Source organism: Jaculus jaculus, chromosome 10, assembly GCF_020740685.1.
Source record: "Jaculus jaculus isolate mJacJac1 chromosome 10, mJacJac1.mat.Y.cur, whole genome shotgun sequence".
Lineage (NCBI taxonomy): Eukaryota > Metazoa > Chordata > Mammalia > Rodentia > Dipodidae > Jaculus > Jaculus jaculus.
In genome coordinates, this window is record NC_059111.1 from 87,979,619 (window position 1) to 88,003,926 (window position 24,308).

Below are 24,308 nucleotides of genomic sequence, written 5' to 3' on the forward strand. Positions count from 1 at the left end.
GTAGAAAGAATGTAAGAGCCAGTGAATGGACAGGAGCACTTTTTAAAAACATTTTATTTGCCATTGTGGGGAGTGTGGGGGACAGTGGCGCATGCCTTTAATCCCAGCACTCGGGAGGCAGAGGTAGGAGGATGGCATTGAGTTCAAGGCCACCCTGAGACTACACAGTGAATTCCAGATTAGCCTGGACTAGAGTGAGTCTCTACTTTGAAAAACAAACAAAACAAACAAACAAACAAAAAAACCCACAAAAAATTTACTTATTTGAGAGAGAGAGAGAATGGGCATACCAGGGTGTCTAGCTGCTATAAACAATCCCCAGACACATGTGTCACCTTGTGCATCTGGCTTTCCATAGGTACTGGGAAATGAACTCCAGTCCTTAGGCTTTGCAGCTAAGTGCTTTAAATGCTAAACCATCTCTCCAGTGCCCAGAGAGAAGTGCTTTTGGAGACACTGTCTTCCAGACATGAAATATCCTCTGCATTGTGACCTCAGGGTGGCTGTGGCTACTTCCCCAAGACCTCCACACAAGTGAACACATCAACTTTCAACATGGGTAATAGAAGGAGGGCAGAAGGAAATGGGGGAAAGTCATCATAATGGAAGAAGATCTAACTGGAAAGAAAAGGTGAAAGGGGGGAACAAAAGAAGGTACTGGGAGGGATTTATGATCAAATTACATTATGCTCATGTATAAAAATTGCCAACCATTCTTTTTGAAAAATTGAAAAACAAACAACAACAACAAAAAAAAAAAAACACCTGGCCCTAGAATTTAAGACTGAAACAATCCTTACACAGTCTCTAATCCAATAGCTCGTTATATAGATTAAAGGACTCATTCTGAGTTGTGCCCAAAATTAGGGGAAGAACACAGTGAGAAGTAAGGTTCCCCTGACTTCTAGATTAGTGCCCTTGACACTAGAAACTGTCAATATGACAACCTTTATCCTTGTGAGATAAACCTCATATTCTAATTCCTAGAGCTAAAAAAATAAATGAATGAAAGAGAGAAAGAAAAGATATGTCCCATATGAAATACCATCAGGCACACACATGAACACATCTGTTGGGCTGCGTGGGAGGGCAGCAGAATGCATGTGACACAAAAGCAGGAGGAGGTAGAGCAGGGAGGAGGACGACCAGCAGAAGGGGATGCGGGATGAGGAAAAGATCACGGGAGAAGAGGATCAACAAAAACAAAGCATGTGGGAAAATGCCATGATGAAACCCAATCCTTGGTAGGCTAATTGAAAATATTTTTTTAAAAATCCGTATTGATAGACCAAGTCAGTCCAGCGGTCCCTGGCTCCTCCACCTGCCATCCTAGAGGAGCCTGTGGGCAGTGGACACAAGAGCATCCCATGCAGAGCACCCCTAGGAGGATTTACAAGACTTAACGTGGTAAGATCCTTGAGGACAGGAATTTGAGTGGCCCAAGGAACTGCCATCAGTTACGGCAAAGAAGCTGAGCTGCCAAGAGGTGTGGGGGTTGCAGGTGCTGCCGAGAGCACTGGAAACACCGGAAACCAGTCCTCACCAGCCAAATCCCAGAAGTCAAGTACTTCCAGGAAGAAGAAAAATAGAGGATTAGATCTAACCAGTCAATGAGTGCCTTCAACTTCACAAAGAGGAAGATAGCATATACAAGTATTAATAATGGCATGTTTCCTATCATTTTATTAAAGAACTTTTCAATATACAGAAGAGTTGGGAAGATTTTACAGCCTACACCTGAATTCTCCCATCTTTTTTAAATGTTTTTTATTATTAACAAGATGTTTCGTGTGGGTACATCATGTGTTGGTACCTCTGTTCCCTCGTCCCTGCCTCCATTCCATTGCAGACGCTCCTCAGTGGGGTTGCAGGTATTCACCACGCAGTTGTAGTTTATGCATTGTGGGAGAAGTAGTCAGTTATGGGGGGGGGATTCCTCTGGGCATGATGTCCCAACCTGTGGTTCTTACAGTCTTTCTGCTCCCTCTTCCGCAAGAGTCCCTGAGCCGTGATGGGTGAGTTTTAAATCTACTTCAGTGATGAGCTCTTGGGAGCCTCTGGATCTCTGCTTTGGTAGGTGTTGAGTGTCCTCAGGGTCTGTCTCCTTCACCCTGGCGCTGATTATCAGGAACAGCCTAGAAGCAGCTCTCTTACTAGTCTCTCCCCATTCCTCTGTGGATTCAGCTGTGGCTTGGCTGAAGTGTGAGGGGTAGCTTATCTCCTCCAGTCGCACTACAGTTGGGAGGGACCAGGAACTGAGAAGAGTGAATTCTCCTGTCTTAACTTGATAATTAATATTTACTACATTTGATTCATAACACATTTATCCATTGTTCTATCATTTTTTTTTTGGTCTTTCAAATTCTGCTACACTTACATCTTACTGAATTTGCATTGTGATGCATTAATCCTTCCTCCTCTCCCTTTTTATTCTCTCTCCTTGTTTCTTTCTCTCTCTTTTTGAAACAGAAGCTTGCTATATTTCCAGGCCCTAGCTGGCCTGCAACTCCCTATGTCATCTATGTTGGCCTCAAACTTGGGTTAATCCTCCAGTCTCTGCGCCCTCTCCTTTGAAATGCCGAGGTTATAGACATATGCTACCACACCTGGCTTGTCTATCTTATTGCTGCATTTCAAAGCAGGTTGCAGATATTCGTATATATCACTCTTGAACACATCAGTAGCATCAAGTTGAGTTCAATACTTGTTTCTAGCTCTTGTCTGTTACTGAGAATAAATTTACATGGAGGGAAGTATCAAAATTTTAAGGCTGTCATTGTGTGCTGATAAATGCAAGCAACTGTTTATCCAAACCCCTGTCAAAACATAGAATATTATTCTCATTCCAGAAAGTATCCTCTCCAGTCAGTAGACATGCTCCACACAAGAGAAAACTACTGTTCTGATTTTTTTAGCATAAATCAGTTTTGCCGATCTAAAACCTTGTTGAGGGATGGAGAGATAGATCATTGATCATTGGTTAAAGGTGCTTGCTTGCAAAGCCTGTCAGCCCCAGTTTGATTCCCCAGTACCCACATAAAGTCAGACATACAAAGTGATGCATGCATTTGGAGTTTGTTTTCAGTGATCAGAGGCCTAGTGTGCCCATACTCATATCTCTTTCTGTCTCTCAAAAAATAAATATATACAGAAATAATAATCACTTTATTAAAATGAAGTTATACACTAAAAATTCTGTTGTGTAAGGTTTCTTTGAATTAAATAGTCTCCTCAACATTGGTCATGTTTCTGTGAGGACTGTTCCAAAGTCCATTCTTTGACAATCATTGTTCGTGGATTGTATGTACACCACAATTGTCCATTCTGCTCTTGAATAATACCACACATGTTCCCAGTAACCAGCTATTACGAATAAAGCCAATGTGAATTTACATGAGGAAGTCTGTAAGTAGGCATATGCCTTGTTTCCCTTAGGAGTGAAATTTCTGGGTCATCAGGTATTCTTAATTGAAGCTGATAAAGAACTGCTAGAAGTTTTTCAAAATAATTATATTACTTAATACTCCCAGCAACAATAAATGTAAAAAATTTGATCATTCTGCATGCTCTCCAACATTTGGTGTTTCTAGTGTTCATAATATCAGGCACCTTGGTTGCTAAATCTTGTTTATGTAATTTCTCATCCATTTTCCTCTCTGAGCATTTTGAGAGGACAAAAACATTTTCTTCTGAGGTGGTTTGAAAGAAATGCTCCCCCCTTCCATAGGCTTATGTGCCTTGAATAGCTTGTCCCTGACTTGTGGCAACTTTAGAAGGTTGTGGCCCCTGTGGGAAGTGGAGTCTTGCTGAAAGACATTTGTCACTGGGAGTGGACCTTGAGGCTTGCTAACCTGGTCCACCCCGTGTTCAAGAGCTCACTCTTGCTGCTTCTTCCCAGATGCTATGACAAGATGTGACATCCTGGAGGTCTGCTTTGCCATACTTTACCTGCCATGATAAAATTTCCCCTATGGGCTGGAGAGATGGCTTAGTGGGTAAGGCGCCTTGCCTGGGAAGCCTAAGGACCCATGTTCCACTCCCCAGATCCCATGGAAGCCAGATACACAGAGTTCAATTATAGTGGCTGGAGGCCCTGGCATGCATATTCTCTCTTTCTCTCTCTCTCATAAAAAAAAAAAAATTCCTCTTGCCCTTGATTCAGAAATAAATTCTTTCTTTCCATAAGCTGTTTCTGGTCAGATGTTTTGTCCCAGCAATGAGAAGGTAACTGCAATAACCCCTTCAATCTTGAATGCTGATAACATTCACTAGACACTCATGTGACAGATACTGTGTTGAACACACAACCCCATTGTCTTAGAATGGACTGTTTTGATATTTTTCTGATAAAGCTGAGTCAGGCAGTGATGTAACCCAGGCCACACATCAAGTCAGTGGTCCACCTGTGCTTGCCTGACTCCTTCAAAGTCTCTGGTCTTCCTCTCTGGGATACCACATCCTGAGGCTGGTTCTAGGGCAGATTGGCATTTCACACTTAGGTACACACTGCCTCTCCATGCTTTAGAATTACTGTATGGAGGATAACTGGAGCAAATTTGATGCTTTATAGGACTCTGCAGAGCTAGACTGATTCCTGACTACAAACATCCAGGCTTTAACCATATCATAAAGCAGATTCCAAGTCTCCTCTATGTCTTAAGAATGTCCCGTTTTTATTAACATGTTTTCTAAGAGACTCAATTAAATGAGTTTTGTAGATTCCACTAATTTCATAAACATAAAAGACATCAAAAGATGAAATTTGAGCTGGAGAGATGGCTTAGTGTTTAAGGCACTTTCCTGCAAAGCCAAAGGATCCAGGTTTGATTTCCCAGGACCCATGTAAGCCAGATGCACAAGGTAGCACATGCATCTGGAGTTCATTTGCAGTGGCTGGAGGCCCTGGTGTGGCCATTCTCTCTCTCTCTCTCTTCCTCTCTTGCTTGCTCACTCGCTCATGAGTAAATAAGTACTTTTAAAAAGGTAAAATTAGTGTCTATAGTCAAAGACTAGTAGATGTAAGACCCATGTCTTGATCTTTTACTGTCCTATTAGGCAATACCCTTTTCCATTTGAACTTCAATCCTAATTCATTTCTGTTAACTTGTTCAATCGAAATGAGCTGAATTGTTTTGATAGGGGTTCCAGAAGGGCAACAGCTCAAAGGCAAGCCATTTTCAACTTATGCAAGAATCCAGACATCTCAAAGAAAAAGAATTCATAAACTTACAACACTTTTCTAAAAGTTTCATTATTCTAAAGTGGCTTGCTTCGGCCCGACAGCCCTGTCCTTTCATAGTGGGTCTTCTGTGGTTATGTAGCTCCAGTTCCTCATTCGGTTTCTTCAGTGCTGATGTGGTAACTACTGGAAATAGTGACATCCAAAAGGATGATCACCCAATCACTTCTGGATATTTCCTGGGCAATTAATCAGGAGAAATAATTCCTGACATCCTACTGAATTGAGGGCACTGGCATACATTTTAAACAGTCAGCAAATGGCTACTTTGTGAAGTATGAATAGGAACGCTTCTGAATCTTGTCCTCACTGTTCTTCCTTTCAGAAATGCAGCCTTACTCTCTTAAAAAAAGAACTTAGACTAAGGTTTCAAAAACCGAAACTGTGTAATAATAACCAGAGTACTTTTTGGAGATAAGTATTGGGTCATTGCTTGATTTATTATGTGCAATGATAACTAATTGTGTATCATCGAGGATCAAGAGTCTGATAAGTAAAACAATACCAAACTGTTTCCTTTTAAGTGTAGCTTTATCTTAAGAAACTTGGGTGTGAATCTATCATTTTCAGATTCCAGCTAACACTAGAAACAAAAACCCACATGGGGGGATTAATCATATTATTCACTGGAATCTAATTTCTACACAGCACTTTTATAATATCCAAGAGAAAGAAAAATGTCAGAGGAAATTATTAAAACAATCAAATATGTGAAAGTGCTAATTGCATATCCCTTTTAGTTAGAAACAAACTGATGATAAGGAATGGCATAGAAATAAAACTGAAAATTGTTTCTAATTTAGAGATTTTTTTTTAAGGCAGGGTCTCTAGCCCAGGCTGACCTGGAATTCACTATGTAGTCTCAGGTTGGCTTTGAACTCATAGGGATCCTCCTACCTCAGCCTCTTTAAAGGCTGTGTGCCACCACACCCATCTCAAGGAGCATTTGGCTCAAAATTACTAAACTAGTCATTACAGGTTGTCCGTTAAATTCTCGGCTCTATGTCTTTCTCCCAAACAAAGAAGCTGCTGAAAGGGGAGGTCCGCTAAGGAGGAAGCCAGCCCTGTGCTGTCTAAAACTGAAACTGAAGGGGCTGAAGAGATGGCTTAGCAATTAAGGCTTTTGCCTGCAAAGCCAAAGGACCTTGGTTCGATTCTCCAGGACCCATGTAAGCCAGATGCACAAAGGGGCACATGCATCTGGAGTTCATTTGCAGTGGCCCTGGCTTACCCACTCTCTGTCTCTCAATAAATAAACATTTTTTTAAAAAAAGAGTCAAACCAAAGTGACTTAAAGAGCCATCTGAACCACCTTTGATGAGTCTCTTCAAGTTTGGGGCTCCCATGAATGTCGGTCTGATTTGTTTGTCCCCTACTACTGCTCCAACTAACGACAACAACCTTCATGGCTTAAAACAGCACTGATCTTACAGATCTCGAAGCCAGTCATATCATGAGGTAAAATCAAGGTGTGAGCAGAACCTTTTACTCTACGAGGTTCTGGAGAAGAGCTCCCTGACCTAACCCAGCTTCTGTGGGCTGCTGGCATGCCTCGGTGTCACTGGAACTTGGCTTCTGTCATTGCCTCACCTCCTCTGATTCTCATGCCTCCTCTCTCACTTAAAGGCACCCACCTGTGAAATCTAGTATATACTCCCATTTTAACAATCTTAACTTTTTCCAATCCCTTTTCACAGTCCTCTTTGCTATGTAAAGTAACATGGTTGTAAGTGATAGGAATAAAACAGCAACATCTTGGGAGGTGGCAGTTATTCTGCTGACAGAATTTGAGGAGTTCCTGCTGTTTGGGGCCTGAGAAGTGAGCCAGAGAATGAGGCAATCTGTTCTCCAAGATGGTGTCAGGACACGGGATGCTGTGATGGTTTGAGTATACAGTGTCCCCATAGCCTCGCATGTTTTGCATACTTGCTCTCACTTGTCGGCAATTTAGGAGGTGGAACTTTGTTAGAGGAGGTTTGTGACTGGGCCTGGCTTTGGAGTGTTGTAGCCCAGCTTCCCCCTTGCCAGAGCTCAGCTCATTCTCTTGCTGCTTTCTGCCAGCTGTTGTGGCAATAAGTGATGTCCAGCCTCTGATCTACCATCTTTTTCCTTGCCATGCTGAAACGTCCCCTCAAGATGGTAAACAGAAATAAACTCTTTCCTCCCATCATCTGCTTCTGGTCTAGTGTTTTGTCCCAGCATCTCCAGAGTAAGTTCAACAGATGTCTTGAATTGAGAGAGAAGGGGGGCAGAGAGAGTGAGGAGAGAGAGAGATGGATTCAGTACAAAACAAAGACAAGCCTTAGAGGAAAAAGATCACGTCACATGTTTTTGTACCCTAGGGAAGGATTAAGCAAAAACGAGTATGAGAGATGGTGCCATTCCATAAACTGGTATTCATGGTGAAGTCTTTTGATGAAAATTAGATCAAAGCTTTTAGAAAACCTCATAGTACTGTGATAGATTAATTTGATGTCTGTTAAATGCTAACATTGAAGTGTGGGTTTCTATTTGTATACCTGTCTTTTTTTTTGCCTTTCTTTGCAATTCTTTTTTATTGTGTATTTTCAAAGTTACTACTTTGTAAAAATTTTTAATTTGTAAAAGTTATGTAAAAGATTTTGTAAAAGAAAACAAAAATACTGTTGTGTTTCAGGAAGCTCTGAGCACATTTAGTGAATGGTCCCCTAATGCCCAAGAACACTATTTGTCCATTAAGAATCTTCCTTTTCCCTTTTCCTCCTGCCTCAACCCCCAGTTTTTGGCAAGTTTCTATCACGACACCTGACTAGACATTTTAATCACTGAAATGACAGTGTGGCATGTGATTTAAAATCAACATAGAACTTCTTTCATTGTGTAACAATGAGCAGACAGTTCATAAGGTCTGTCCCTGTCTTCATCCAAGAACAGAGCAGAAGCAACCCCCACAGACCCATTTTTTTTAAAATTTATTTATTTATTTATTTGAGAGTGACAGACAGAGAGAGAAGGACAGATAGAGGGAGAGAGAGAGAATGGGCACGCCAGGGCTTCCAGCCACTGCAAACGAACTCCAGACGCGAGCGCCCCCTTGTGCATCTGGCTAACGTGGGACCTGGGGAACCGAGCCTTGAACCGGGGTCCTTAGGCTTCACAGGCAAGCGCTTAACCGCTAAGCCATCTCTCCAGCCCCCACAGACCCATTTTAAAGGAACAGTTGAAGATTACAACAGAAGTTACATTGTGGCTTCCCTCAAGTTATGATTGTTCAACCTGGTAAGTATATAACTCAGAGACAAGGCAGGGCTCTTTATGGAAATTCCATGTCATGATGTGAGGCAGGCTTTCTCAACCTCAGGCCTATGGCTACACTGGGCTAGGTGGGCCCTCAGTGCAGAACTGGCCTGTCCTGCCCTTACCGGATGTTCAGCAGCATCCCTCACCTCCAGCCTCTCCCAGTTCCAGCCCAAGGCATGACAACCCATCAAAAATATCTCCAGAAGTTTCCAAATGTTCACAGTTGGGAGATGGAGTAAAACTTCCCCCAGTTGAGAACCACTGTTAGAAGGGATCACTGGTCTTCCTGCTCCATGCCCTCCCTCACCCACAATGAATCTTGGTACCCCCTCCCCCCCATCAAGATCAAAGTGTCTGAAACATCACTATTGAACATAGTTACTGTTTATTCCAGGCAGACTTTAAATTCAAAGGTCTCTGAGAAAGAGCACTGGACCTTGTGAGCCACTGCTTCATTGGTGTACAGTTTCAGCTATGAATATGCTGGTCATCTGAGGCCAAGATGAGACTTCCAACATGAGAATCTTGGGGAAGCCTGGTGGCTCCTTTATTACTAAAGCAGCCCTTGGGCCCATCTCCTTGGAAGTCCTTGAAAACCTTTCTCTGAGTGACTCAGCAGTAGTTGAGATCTTCTCCTATACTTCCAGATAACTGGTGTATCTTTACAGCAGCACTTTATCTCTTTCTTTTATAAATTATTTTCTTACTACATTTTTTTTGTGTCTCTGAGACCACGAACTCATAGAAGGTACAGCAATATTCTGGCTGCTTTACTGGAAACATTCAGGACTTGTGAATACAGCCTGATACAATTGGCTTCTGCTTGCTCTGTCTTATCCAGCCACACTCCCCAGCTTGCTTTCAACCTCTTTAATGGCACAGACTTTCATTCGATCCTAATTCCTCATGTTCTCTTGGGCCCTCAACTTCTTATGATGTCTTCTCTGCTGCTTACAATGTTGTTATGTTGTTGTTGTTTTCCCTCCTGGAACTCTGTCCCTTGGTTTTCTGCTCATTTTCTCTCTCTCTCTCTCAAAAAAAATAAAAAAATAAAAATAAAATACACACACACACACACACACACACACACACACACACACACACACAGATTCTTCCTGGAATTTCCCTGAACTTGAAGACCAAGAGAGAACCCTGTTTTACCCTTTCAAGGCATAGTACACCTTTTTGTACTCTTTTATATTTGTTAAAATGTAGCTACTTGAAAATCCTTGACCACTGTACATGAGTATATGAGCCATGCTATTACCTTAATTTTATAAACAAGATCTAATTCTGAATGTCTTACTTACTGGTAAGGCCAAAAACAAAGACGTACGAAAATCAGCCATGTTCGGGCCAGCCTGTTAGAACACAGAGCAGTTCTGTGCTGGGATTTGACATCCTCAGTCCATTGTGGTCCAGGAGCTCCGTGGAAATACTCATTGTCTAGTTTATGGTCCAATCCAGGACAGAAGGCAGCAGTACTCCATGTGAAGCTTAAGGGCTCCATAAGGCTGAGTGTCACTGGTGCCCAGGGTTTACTCTCAAATGACATGTTGTAGCAACTTTCCTCCAAAGCTTCAACACTTCTTAGTACCTTCAGGATTGCACATTTTCCTTCTGTTGCAGTTGGTTAAGCAGTCAGGTTTGCATTGCTGGCACAAAACCCCCAACCAAGAGCAGCTGGTGGGAAAGAAAAGGTTTATTTTGGCTTACAGACTAGAGGGAAGCTCCATGATGGCAGGGGAAATGATGGCATGAGCAGAGGGTGGCCATCACCTCCTCGCCAACATCAGATGGACAACACCAACAGGAGAGTGTGCCAAATGCTAACAAAGGGAAGCTGGCTATAATGCCCATAAGCCTGCCCCCAACAACACACTGCCTCCTGGGGGGCGTTAAGTCCCAAATCTCCATCAGCTGGGAACCTGCATTCAGAACACCTAAGTTTATGGGGGACACCTGAATCAAAGCCCCACAGCTTCTAGCCTCCAAATGCCAATCTCAAGCTAAACACCTGCAGAGTGTGGCACCAGAATGAAATACAGGCTTTTATACCACATGTCCAAGTACATTCAAAGTTACAAACAAGACAATGAGCTGTTAAATAAAACACCTTCTATTGGTCTATGCTGAAAAACATGCCTTTATAATTTACCACCAGGTCACATTCAAACTAAGACTAACTGGATTGCTCAGTGCCCCATGCTGGAACATGGGAGCCTGGTTAGTACTGACCCGATGGCTCCATGTGCATATCACCCTTCAAGGTGCCTCACAGGCATGGGTCAAGCCTATAGAACCAAGTTATGCCTACGCCATAGTGCACAGGCCTCCTTCAGCCATACTTTGGGCTGAAATGATGGCTTGAAAAGAATGGAAAGTGGTGCTGTCTGAGTTGAGACTGCTGGTGCCAGGTGTCCAGAATATAGTCCAAAGATGCTCACCTGCCAGGTGATCACATTCCCTGGCCCAAATGCCTCTTCAACCATCAGAACAGAAGTCACCAAAGAGGGCCAGAGCAAGGCTCTCAGACGCATAGAGCCCAAAGCAGAACCTTTCTTGCCTTAATGTGAAGGCAACGCTGGAAATGAGTCCTCAGTACCTAATGACAGGAGCCACACCAAAATCATCATACCAGTGACCAAACAAGTATAACCAAATATGAACACACAGAATAAACTTTCTAATGTACTTTTAAATCAGTTGAGACTTAATTGTCAATGCTACCTTAGTGGACATGGTGGGATGTTAGTCATTTAACAAACCAAATCACTTGCAAAGTTATAAAGGCTACTAACAGGTTTTATTGAAAGAAAGCGTTCAAATAAAATGAAATGGTTGATGTGTGTGTGTGTGTGTATTTATGTATGGGCATGTACATGCCACAGTGTGTGTGTGTAGATCAGAGAACAAGCTCAGGATGTCAAACCTCACCTTCCGCCTCGTTGATGACAGGGTCTCCTGGGTTCTGCCACTGTGTAAACCAGACTAGTAGTGCAATAAGGTTCCAGAGTCTTCTCACTCTACCTCTCACTGCCATAGGTGCCTTGGGATTCGAGATGTGTGAGTTACCTATGTTCAGCTTTACATGGGTTCTGGGTATCCAAACTCTGGTTATCAGATTTGTGCAACAATCACTTTTAACCACTGAGCAATCTTCCATTTTCCCTTACCTTGAAATATGTAGGTTTTCTATTTTTTTATTTTTATTTAGTTTTTCAAGGTAGAGTCTCACTGTAGCCCAGGCTGACCTGGAATTCATTATGATGTCTCGGGGTGGCCTCGAACTCAAGGCAATCCTCCTACCTCTGCCTCCTGAGTGCCGTGATTAAAGGCATGTGCCACCACGCCCAGCTTGAAATATGCAGTTTTTGGTTTTGTTTTTTTTTTTTTTTTTTTTTTTTTTTGGTTTTTCGAGGTAGGGTCTCACTCTGGTCCAGGCTGACCTAGAATTAACACTGTCATCTCAGGGTGGCCTTGAACTCATGGCAATCCTCCTACCTCTGCCTCCCAAGTGCACCACCACGCCCGGCTTGAAATATGCAGTTTTAAAGAGAAGTTTCTGGTCATAATGTAGAACTCCCAAAAGACACTAATATAAAAATGTACTCTGAAACTCCATATCCATAAATAAAGTAAGATGTCTTCCAAATGTAAGTGGTGTATGTACACATGCATGTAGTGGGTCTCTTGAGACTAGCATTCTGAAAATACTTTAAGTCAATCCAAACAAAATCACTGTTTTCAGTCAGAGCTCTTCAGTGTGATAGAAACTACGTATGGCCAACTCAAGAAGCAGAGGAATTAAACAGGAGTACCAGGAGGTCTTCCAGGAATGCAAGCCCATTAGACACTGGCAACCAAAGCAGAAACAGCTCTGTCCCGACACTCTGATTACTAAGACAAATTCTTTTCCTACCATCTCCACTTCCTTTTGTTGTAAGGAAATTCAAGTAATAGTTAATAAATAAAAACCAGTGCAAAAGAATGAGCACAGTTCTACCACAGCAAGAGGCAAATATAGAGAAACGGTCTCAGAAGGAAATAAAATATTAACAATGATTTTCTTTGACTAAAGGAATTATGGTTAGTTTTATTTATATATATTGATCACATGGGAGATTTTTTTTTTTTCAAGAGACAGGTTTTTGTTTTTTTTTTTTAATTTTTATTTATTTATTTGAGAGCAATAGACACAGAGAGAAAGACAGAGAGAGGGAGAGAGAGAGAATGGGAGCGCCAGGGCTTCCAGCCTCTGCAAACGAACTCCAGACGCGTGCGCCCCCTTGTGCATCTGGCTAACGTGGGACCTGGGGAACCGAGCCTTGAACCGGGGTCCTTAGGCTTCACAGGCAAGCGCTTAACCGCTAAGCCATCTCTCCAGCCCGCATGGGAGATTTTTTTACAAAATATTTAAAAATATTCTTTCTCCAAGTCAAAAAGAAAATTTTTCTAATGTCAAAAGCTCACAATAGGGCAGGAGAGATGGCTTAGCAGTTAAGGCATTTGCCTGCAAAGCCAAAGGACCCAGGTTCAATTCCCTAGGACCCACGTTAGCCAGATGCACAAGAGGGCACATGCGTCTGGAGTTTGTCTGTAGTGGCTGGAAGCCCTGGTGTGCCCATTCTCTCTCTCTCTTCTCTCTCTGTCAAATAAATAAATAAAAATATTTTTTTAAAAAGTTCACAATACTCACTCAAACCATTCCTGAATTCATAAACGTTAATGAAAGTTTCTAATTATTAGATGATCTTTTATTTGAGGATTTATGCAGTAAATATTTTTAAGCTCTTTCTTACTGGGTAACAAGGACAGTTGCTAGCACCAGTAGCATCTCAAACCTTGATCTTCTGTAGGTAAAGCTGACAGTGGCTGGCACTATTGGTGAGATTTTGTTAAGGGGGAACTCAATAGTAGTGCTTATATACAATGTAAGGTAAAACTATTTCACAGCTAATTTCACTTTTTACAAACAAAATTTTTACTTTATTAAAATAGCAACATAAATACTAATAAACTTGTTTTTTATTAAAGAATTAACAGCAAAACACTATTTTAAATTACACCAGTTAAAAATGAAATCCAGACAGCAACTATAACTCATTGTTAAATAGTAACATCAAGAGGCTACATACCAAATTTTGAGGTGCAGTCAAAGCTGTGCCCAGAGGTAAACTTACAGACTTAGGCATCCCATTATTAAATAAGAACTAAGTCACCAATTACAAAGAAACAATTAAAAAATAAACTTATGAAAAAATAGGAAATAATTAAAGATGAAATTTTATATTGACATATGCAGTAGAAAAAATAGAATTGATAAAATATCTAAGTGTTTGTTCTTTAAAAAGACTGGCAAATCTAAGAAAAGAAAGGAAAACTATATCTAAAAGCTTATAAATAAGAGAGAAATCTATGGCCATACCACCCTGAACTTGCCCGATCTTTTCTGATCTCCAAAGCTAAGTAGGGTCGGGCCTGGTTAGTACTTGGAAGTGAGAAAGAAGTTACAGCCACAGATACAGAGAAAAACATTTTTAATTTCAAGATAAATATGTGTAGAAATCTGCTAACAAAATTTAAAATTGTATGAAAATTTATAACTTTCTTTAAAAATATAATTTTATGTTGATATTCAAGAAATGTCTAGGGTAAAACATTGAAGACTTTTTTAAAGTTTTTAAGGTTTCCAGAAAATTATCTTATATCTTTTATCTTATAACTCTAAATAGTATTATGGATGAGATCTTCCAGGCCTTAAATAATAAGCAATTCCTACATGATACATTAATTTAAAGCATAAAGCAATATAGAAAATATATCTTTTGAAGGTAAATAAAATAGCATAGCAAATGACACAATTGAAATCCAATCTTTTCCATGAATGCAAGTGAAGTAATCCCAAATAAAATGTAAGGAGTTTACATCATCATTATCAAACTTAAACAGGAAAAAAAAAAATTCCCATGATTAAACAGAACGCTTCTCATGCAGAAACAACCCAACATTGAGAAATCTATTAATGTAATTTATTGTGATAATAGGGCACAAGAGGAAAGACACATGATAATCTCTAGTTGCCTGGAATAGATTTAATGTAATTCAGCAAGAACTAATGTTTAGCATACTTGAACCAGAAAACTATTTCCTTTGTCTGATGAAGATCTGTATTTCAGTCCAACAGCTAAAAGCTGGTGAAATATTAATGGCATCCCTAAAAAGTTAGGAATAAGAGCAAAGTTATCACCATTATTTATTTAGTTGAGGTATAAATATTGTAAAGGAAGAGATAAAATTATCACCAATTATACTTAAAATTTTGGCTATTTAGAAGGGTATCAACAAGAAAGATTAGCCCGAATTCAGAAAAGTTGCCAAATACAAAACCAATTGCTTGATTCTACAAGGAGCAAGCTAGTTATAAAAATTAAAAATGGAAAAAGTGATCATAGTCAAATAGCAACAAAGATACAAAATATCTAGTAACTAATTGAATTATGCCACACATAAAAAGATTAAAGAACATACATATTTGCAGCAACCTTGACATATGACAAGATTCTGAAAAGGAAACTTAATATTATAAAGTTGGTAATTGTCTCCCAAATAATCTATACTGTTAAAACAAGTCTAAATAAAATGACAGTAGGATTTCTTTTGGACTTGACAAAAATATAACTAAAGCTTATCATGAAAAATAAATGCACAAATATAGCTAAGATATTTTGAAAAATAAGAGTAACATTTACCCAATTGTAAACACACAGTAAAGCAAATGATAAAATGACAATAATTAAAATATAATGGTTCAGGAACAGGATACAAAAAAAAAAATCAGCAAAGAAACAATAAATTTAGAAACCACTCCAAGTATGAATAAGAGTTTAATATTTGATGAATGTGGAATATTCAAAACAGTAGAAAAGGCAATTTTCAATAAAGGAGGAAGCAACAACTAAATAAATATTTATGCCCTTAATTACAACTATATCAAAAATAAATTCCATTTGGAGTAAATATTTAATTCTAAAATATTAAAATAAAAGGAAACACACATTTATATAACAGCATGGAGAGGATGTTTTCAAACATAAACTGGCATAATCTGAGAAAGGGCAAGATACAATATAAACAAATGGTTAGTGGTTTTAATATATAAAGCACTCTTACTAATCAATAAAAAGTGACCCCCCCACACACAGAAGAATTAGCATATTCACTTACTTGTTCCTTCAGCTGATGCTTACTGTGCACCTGCTATGCACCCAACACTGTGCTACGGGCAGGGAATGCAGTGTTGAAGGACCCAGACACCCGTGCACAGTGTCTTCCCGCATACGTTACAGTGTAGGAGATGGGCCCCAAGAAGTAAAAAAACAAATAAATAAGGTTACAAATAAAAGACTGAGACAGCAAATGGGAAGGAAAGTGAGGACCACTTTCAATACGGTACTCTGGGCAGGCTTTTCTCCACGCAGTGTCCGGGACCTACATCTAGAGGATAGGCTGTGGTGGGGACAGTGGTCTGAAGAGCAGCTTAAGAGGAGCATATACTGAGCCCTGAGGTGCAAGCAAAGGTCTTGTGTAGCATCTTGGAGGAACTAACATAGCCACATCATGATAGACAATAGAGGGGACCATGGAGGGGGCTGGAGAAAGAGGCGAGGGTCAGATTACACCTGACGATGTGAGTCAGAGAAGCTTCTTTGTGCACGTGGTGGTGACTAGCAGAGACACTAAAAACCCATCAAAGTGCTACAAGTGCCAGTGGAAGGCTCAGCACTAAATGAGACATCTCTACCACACCCTCAAAGGCTCAGGAGAAAAACTGCAAGAGCCGGAGGATGGGGATGAGTGTCTTGGGACACTCTTCTGTGTCTCACAGTGGCTACTATTACCAGCACAATTGGGCCCTTCAATGTGTCACCATGGAGGATTAAGGAGGACAATTTAAAAAGAAGACATCAACATAGAATAGGGACTAGTGGGAAAGAAGAAGTCTTTCAGTGAAGAGGTATATAGAGAGAAACAAAAGAAAATAATAGGAGGGGTTACAATCAAAATACATACGAACATGCCTGAAAATTGCCAATAAAAAGTGTGGCTACAGAGAATTTGTTAGTGATGCAAAGGACGGACACGTGGAAGGTTTTGGTAAAATGGAGGAGGGCAGTGGAATATGCTTGTAGGCTAATGAGAACAACCCACTGATGGGTAACCAATGACCGGGCAGAGGAAGAAGAGAACCTAAAGTTATTCAAAAGGCAAGAGGGATGGAATCCAGAGCATGGGGGAGAAAGACTGGCCTTTGTTTCCTCCAGCCAGAAAAAGGACAAGATGGTTTCCACACTGGTTTAGAGGCTCGTGTCATGTAAAGATGAGGAAATGTGTATACGGTGACTCCTATTTCTCAGGGAAATAGGAAGAATCAAAACATTCTGGGAGATGAAAACATACAAACAGTGGGTTTAGCATGGGGAAATGAGGTTGTCTTAGGAACAATAGCACAGTTGAAAGTCTGAGATAATGGATTGAAAGTAAACCTAGTTGGTTGAATTCTGTGATTTTCTTAGAGAAAAATTTCACTTGTTTCAGTTGGGCCTATTCATGAAAATGGCAAAGTTTACCCAGGGCTGAGATTTTTGTCAGGAAAATGACTTGGAAGGAACCAAGGTTCAAGAGTGCTGAAAACGGGCTGGAGAGGTGGCTTAGCAGTTAAGGTGCTTACCTGCAAAGCCAAAGGACCCAGGTTTGATTCCCCAGGACCCACATGAGCCAGGTGTACAAGGTGGCGCACACATCTGGAGTTCATTTGCAGGGCTGAAGGCCCTGGCATGCGTATTGTTCTCCCTCTCCCTCTCTCAAATAAATTAAATAAATAAAATCTTTTTTAAAAAGAATGCTGAAAACATTGCATTTCAGAGAGGAACTCTGACAGTGGACTGAAGTGCCTCCAAGACAAGGGCTGACCCTTGTTTAATGAACTGGCTGGCTGTGAAAAGAGTGGAATGTTTAACAATGTGTTAGTTCAGACAACAGGAGTCACTGTGCAAAAGGTTCTATTGCGGGGACACCTGCGAACACAGGAAAGCAAGAGGGGAAAGGCTCTTTATATCATAAAACAGGCTGATCCACCTACGAAGGAGAGGCGAGAGCCGGAGACTACTGCACATCCACAGTGCTAAGAGTCTCAGCCAGGTGTTGAGTGGTCCCCGGAGTAAAACTGCTCTTTTGAGAAGTCATGCATGTCACATGAAGGGGCCATCACCAATCAACCAAAGTTGGTTGTGACCAATCAACTGGGAATAACTCAGTGGGAAGCGCGCCCTCAATGCAAACCCAATGGTGGAGCCTCTGGGAAGGCAGGAGAAGAGGCTATGGATCAGTCGATGGTGCTGACCTGAGAAACGCAATCTCACGGTCACCACGGGACAAGATGCCAGAGGGGGAGGCCGTTTCCGAGGATGGCAAGCTCAGGTCCGTCCGAGGCGACAAGGACTGATTCCAAAGGGAGGAGATGGTCACTGAAGATGAAGTTGCAGGAAGGACAGGACTTGGACGCGGAAGATTCAGCTCGACCAAGAGTGGTGCATGCTGCGGGACCCAGGGTAATGTCAACCACCCCTGTAGTCGATGGGGCTTTGAGAGGTTTAAAAAACAAAAACAACAACAACAACAACAAAAAAAACCTTCTGCAGATGGAGGTTGCTGATGACAGGTCGGAGGTGAAGACGACGACAGCAGCTAGTCTCTCAAGAACTAAGGATGTAAGGGACCAACTAGGGATGACTGCGAAGCCAACATCTACTACGTCTGCGTTACAGGAAGGAAGCAGGGACCGGGGCGGGGACGTTGGCAGGCCCGGGTGGACGAACTGCGCCGTGGCGGCTCGGCCCTAAGGCACTGGTCCGGGGCTGGGGCCGGGAGCTCCGCGGCGGGAGCTGCTCGGGCCGAGGGCGGAGCTCGCGGCGCAGGCTGGCGCGGGTCCCGCGGCGGCTCGGCTCACGGGGCGCCGGGCTTGCCGGGCTTGCCGAGGCCGCGCGCCGCGTGCTGGCGCTCCCTGGCGGCGCCGCGGAGCTTGGCGCGGCAGCTGGCGGCGGCCTGGCGCGTGGTGACGGCGGCGCTGCGGGGCGACGGCTTCGCCAGGCTTCGGCCGGCACGGGCGCGGCGGACGGACCCCAGGGAGGAAAGAGAGACAGGCGCGTTAGCATCGGGCGCGAAACGCCGCGCGAGCCCCGGGAAGCCCGCCCCCCCACCGGGCCCCGCGGTGCCCGCCCCGCAGGCGGCGGACGGACGTGCCCGGGCCCGCGGGAGCGCAGCGGCTGGCTCGGACGCACCGACCCGAGCGAAGCGAGTCCCGCAAGGAAGGAAGGTTCAAACGAAATCGGCATCGCAACGCCTACCGTGGGGGAAAATTCGGGCTATAGGGGGCGGGAAGTGGAGGGCCGGCCGAGAAAGCATAGTGGGTAGTAATACAAACAACACGGAAGGAGGGCTGGAGAGATGGCTCAGTGACTAAAGAAACTTGCTTGCAAAGCCTGGCAGCCTGGGTTCCACTCCCCAGTGCCCAGGGCAGATGCACACTGGCCCAATTGTCTGCAGTTCACTTGCTGCATCCATTCTCGAATGATGTTTTTTTTTTTAAAAAAAGTATATTATGGAAAAGTATTTATTCAATGAAAAAAAAACGTTTCATCCACTTTTGCAGTGTGTGGGTGTTGTGCACAGACAACACACATTCATAAAATAATGGAGAAACACAGCAATATGTGAGGTCGTTATTTCCTGGTAATAAGTCTGCAGAAAACATTTTTTTATATAATTCCCAAATTTCATACAGTGTGTTTCACTTTCTTAGTAAAAATATCAACACAATTTATAGTTTTATTCCACTTTTACGCACTTATGAATTTATGTGATGATTGGCATGAAGAGATTTGAAAGAATGGATAACTCACTGAATAAGTTTACCGTCGTTTAAATTTTCTATGTAAATGGACGTGGTAGCACACGCCTTTAATCCCAACACTCGGGAGGCAGAGGTAGGAGGATCACCATGAGTTAGGGGACACCCTGAGACTACATAGTAAAAATTCAGGTCAGTCTGAACTACAGTGAGACCTTACCTCAAAAAATAAATAAATAAATCTGGGCTGGAGAGATGGCTTAGCGGTTAAGTGCTTGCCTGTGAAGCCTGAGGACCCTAGTTTGAGGCTCAATTCCCTAGGACCCACGTTAGCCAGATGCACAAGGGGGCATACGCGTCTGGAGTTTGTTTGCAGTGGCTGGAGGCCCTGGCTCACCCATTCTCTCTCTCTTAACTGCCTCTTTCTCTCTCTCTCTTGCTGTCAAATAAATAAATAAAAATAAATTTTAAAATAATCCATGTAACTCAGAGTATTCCTGAGCAGCTGGTCCCTAATATTAACAGTTACTCCAGACGTGGTGGTGCATGCGTTTAATCCCAGCTCAGGACGCAGAGGTAGGAGTCACTGTGAGTTCAAGGCTACCCTAAGATTACACAGTAAATTCCAGGTCAGCCTGATCTAGAGTAAGATCCTACCTTGAAAAAAATAAGCTAACCAAAACCACTGTCTTTTATAAAATTGTACCTTTTTTACTCTATTAATCATTTCTAGTTGAGAAAGTCTTCTGGGCTTTTGATAGGTAACTTGTCTTGTAATTTCCACAGACTTGGGAACACAGTTTGCTGAAACTGGAAAAATTCACCATGTTTTTGGAATGGAGTATTTAAATAATACAAATGGCCTGTAGTCTCAGTAATTTCCCTGTTATTTGAAAGAATTCAATGTGAGAAAAAGTAAAATATTACAATAATCTACAGCCTAAACATTGTGATCTTTCAATCATAATTTAAATTTTTAGTTATACCTAGGGATTCTGTTTTGCTAAAAATTATTCTAGGAAATATATAAAGGGGATAATCAAGTAATATAGAGGATTGGTGGCAGGACTCTATTATTAAATTGACAGAAAATCCATTATAAGCTCCAAAGATATTTTAAGCCAAAGTGACCTCAAAGTTGTCAGACTGATTTTATTTAATGATGAGCAAATTAAAAAGATTAGATGGTTATTGGAATGTTGTTTCGTGGCTTAAATAGATGATGATATAATCAATCATACCAGCATCAGCCTACAAGTCTCCTGTTTTCTGACAGCACTTGATAGAATTATGACAAGAGGCACGCCTTTAGTAATGTTCTGAAATAAAATATACAAAAAACAAATCCCAAGGCCAAGCATTGGTCTTGACTGACTTCCTAAACAAAATGAAGGCTATAGAAGCTTTTCTTTTGGTTTTATTTTCTGTTTGTTTTGTTTTTCAGGGTAGGGCCTCGCAATAGCCCAGGCTGACCTGGAATTCACTATGTGGTCTCAGGCTGCCCTCAAACTCAGTGATCCTCCTACCTCTGCCTCCCAAGTGCTGGGATTAAAAGCACACAGCACCATGTCTGGCTGCTTTTTTTTTTTTTTTTTTCTTTTTGGAGGGGGTTTGGGGTTGGGAAGAAGATCTTTACATAGTATTTCCTTTTTTTTTTTTTTTTGGTAATTTTTTTTTATGAGAGGGTGAGAGAGAATTGGAGCACCAGGGCCTCCAGCTACTGCAATCAAACTCTAGATGCATGCACCACCTTGTGTGCATGTGCGACCTCAAACACTTGAGCCACCTTGTGCATCTGGCTTACATGGGGACCTATAGAGTTGAACATGGGTCCTTAGGGTTTGCAGGCAAGTGCCTTACTCACTAAACCATCTCTCCTGCCCATAAAGCATTATTTCTTTAAAAAATTTGGCTGGGCATGGTGGCGCATGCCTTTAACCCCAGCACTCAGAAGGCAGAGGTAGGAAGATCACCATGAGTTCAAGGCCACCCTGAGACTACATAGTGAATTCCAGGTCAGCCTGGACTTGAATGAGACCCTACCTCAAGAAACCAAAAAAAAATAATAAAAAAACCAATCTTATTATTCACCAAATTATCTAATGCAATAGTATTAAATATAGATGGAGAGAGAAAACCATTTATTATTGGTGCTATAATCCTGCTTTCATAGTCATATGGTAGTTTCAAGTTAATTCAACATTTGGAATGCCTGTTATGTCTTGGAGCTGTGCTCGACACTAAGAACAACAACAACAAAAAAAATAGGTAACGCGATTTCTACGTTGAGAAGGACAGGCTATCTAAAATACTACTTTCTGATTACTAGGATGACTCAGAACCCCAAGGCTAACCTGGATTCCCTAAATCACCCTGCAGTCCTGCAGAAGCTTTTCACTTCATGTTTTTCAGACTTTCTAATTTCCTATTATTCCTTTGCTGAGATTCATAGAACATCCCAACATCTCCACACTAGCTAAATCAATAGTTGTTAACCTTTGAGATTCTGACCCTCCTCCAAAAAGATATACAGGACTGTACTGGAAACTGATTTCCTAAATATAAACATGTAAAAAGCAACAAAGGGGTTATGCTTCCCTTACATTGTTATTTTCATGTATGAAAAATGGCTGCTTCCTGAGAATTTTTAAAAACTGCCAACTGCTCAGTAGTAAAGTTCAATGATATTTCGCTCACTTAGAATTGTGTAAAGGCCTGTAACATAGGAACACATACTTCATCTCTAATAATCAATAGAGACTTTTCCCCGGAGGCAGAGTGGAAAACTTTGACTTGTCAAGGTATATGCCACCAAAATAGTATGTTTTGGGCCAGATGAATGGCTTAGTGATTAAGGCGCTGGTCTGCAAAGCCGAAAAACCCAGGTTTAATTCCTCAGAACCCACATAAGTCAGATGCACAAGGTAGCACATGCATCTGGAGTTCATTTGCAGCCGCTAAAGCCCCTGACATGCCATTTCCCTTTCATTCTATCTGCCTCTTTCTTTCTCTCTCAAATAAATACATAAACAAATGACAAATAAAATATTCAAAGATAATATGTTTTGCCAGATTTAGTCTATATAATGGGACATCAAATTCCCCCAAGACTTTCATGCTACAGACATCTTACATTATATACTCTACCTTAAATCCATGTAAAATCTCTGCAAATCCTGTGTGGCAGAGAAAAATATACTCTATTCCTATTTCTTGACATACATCTTGGAAAGGTGGTGCCAGCCAGGGATAAGGGAAGTAATGAGGTACAATAATAAGTGACTGTCCTTTGTTCAAAGCCATGCTGCATGCCTGGGATCACAGGTGTACCATCCACCCTCCTTCCCAGCACTGTTTTTTTTTTTTAATATTTTTTGTTCATTTATTTATTTATTTATTTGAGAGTGACAGACACAGAGAGAAAGACAGAGGGAGAGAGAGAGAATGGGCACACCAGGGCTTCCAGCCACTGCAAACGAACTCCAGACGCGTGCGCCCCCTTGTGCATCTGGCTAACGTGGGACCTGGGGAACCGAGCCTCGAACCGGGGTCCTTAGGCTTCACAGGCAAGCGCTTAACTGCTAAGCCATCTCTCCAACCCTGGTTTTTTTTTTTTTTCTTCTTCCATTTGAATTTTACTTTACAGTAAAAGCTAAAGCAAGAGTGAAAATGTATGTGAAAGATGTACCATCTTTCCAGCTTCCAGAGTCCTGAAATGAAATTCTTTGATGATGTTGGAAAGCACAGGAAACTTGGTGCTGGAAGGACTGACAAACACCAACAGATTCATTCATTTGCATGCCAAAGAAAAATAGCATAGCTGCCTATGTTTTCCAAGTCTGGAGTGAACGCTATCACTTGACAAGCCTCATCTGTTCTCTTTCATGGACTGTATTTAAGAAGTTTTGGAGGCTGGAGAGATGACTTAGCAGTTTTAAGGCACTTGCCTACAAAGCCAAAGGACCCAGGTTTGATACTGCTGGACCCCCTGTAAGCTAGATGCACAAGGTGGTACATGCCTGTGGAGTTAGACTGCAGTGGCTGGAGGCCCTGGTGTGCCCATTCTTTCCCTCTCTCCCCATACTAAATAAATTAATTAAGTAAATAAATAATAAACTGGGGGGAGACAAACTGATTCCTCATTCCCCTAAAAAGCTCTACTTCCTGCCCCTGTGCTCTTGTTCTTGGCACTTTGCCCATTTAAAAAAAAAAAAAAAAGCTTTCTCCCTCTCTTACTATTCAAGTGCTCTCATTCTCTGAAGACACAGACCAAAGTCTGCCTCTCATTGTTTCCCATGATCTCTCCAGTCTGAACTGATCTACTTCTCTAATGAACTCGTACAGTGCTGCCTAATTCTGACTGATCGCAAAGTGTGGCTCTGACCTCTAGCTTCAGAACTGAACCATGTGCTTTCTCTAAAAAACACCAGAGCAGTCTATGGCAATTTTCCTACCATTTGCTACTTTAAGAAGAACAATCCAGCCTCCGGATGGACGGAGAAGAGAAAGCTAACAGCACTGATTTCTGATAGAGTGACTGCCTCATCTGAATCATTCTTTTCTGTATTCATGTACACACAAAAGTTCTGATTCGCCCATTGTGTTTGTTAGATCTGCAGCATCATTGTTGACTGCTGAATTTACCATCATCCTACCTCTACCCTTGAATTTCTAATCACCATCGCCCATCACCACGGCAAACTTCCTATTATAAGATGCGGCTACCATTTTCAAAACAACTTTCCACTCTGTGAGAATTTAATCAGAGCTTGAAATGAACATAAGCACAGTTTAAGTGGAAAGAACCACAACTAACATCATCTACTCAAGTGAGACACAAATCAAGTCTGCTATGGAGCTCACAGTAAGATTAAGGTAATC

The 24,308-nt window shown here is 41.7% G+C and overlaps 1 pseudogene; it reads right to left on the reverse strand.

Annotated features, from left to right (window-relative positions):
• The window catches only part of LOC123463977, a 56,124-nt pseudogene extending 46,257 nt beyond the window's left edge, over positions 1-9,867 (reverse strand).
• Between the last annotated feature and the right edge of the window lie 14,441 nt (positions 9,868-24,308).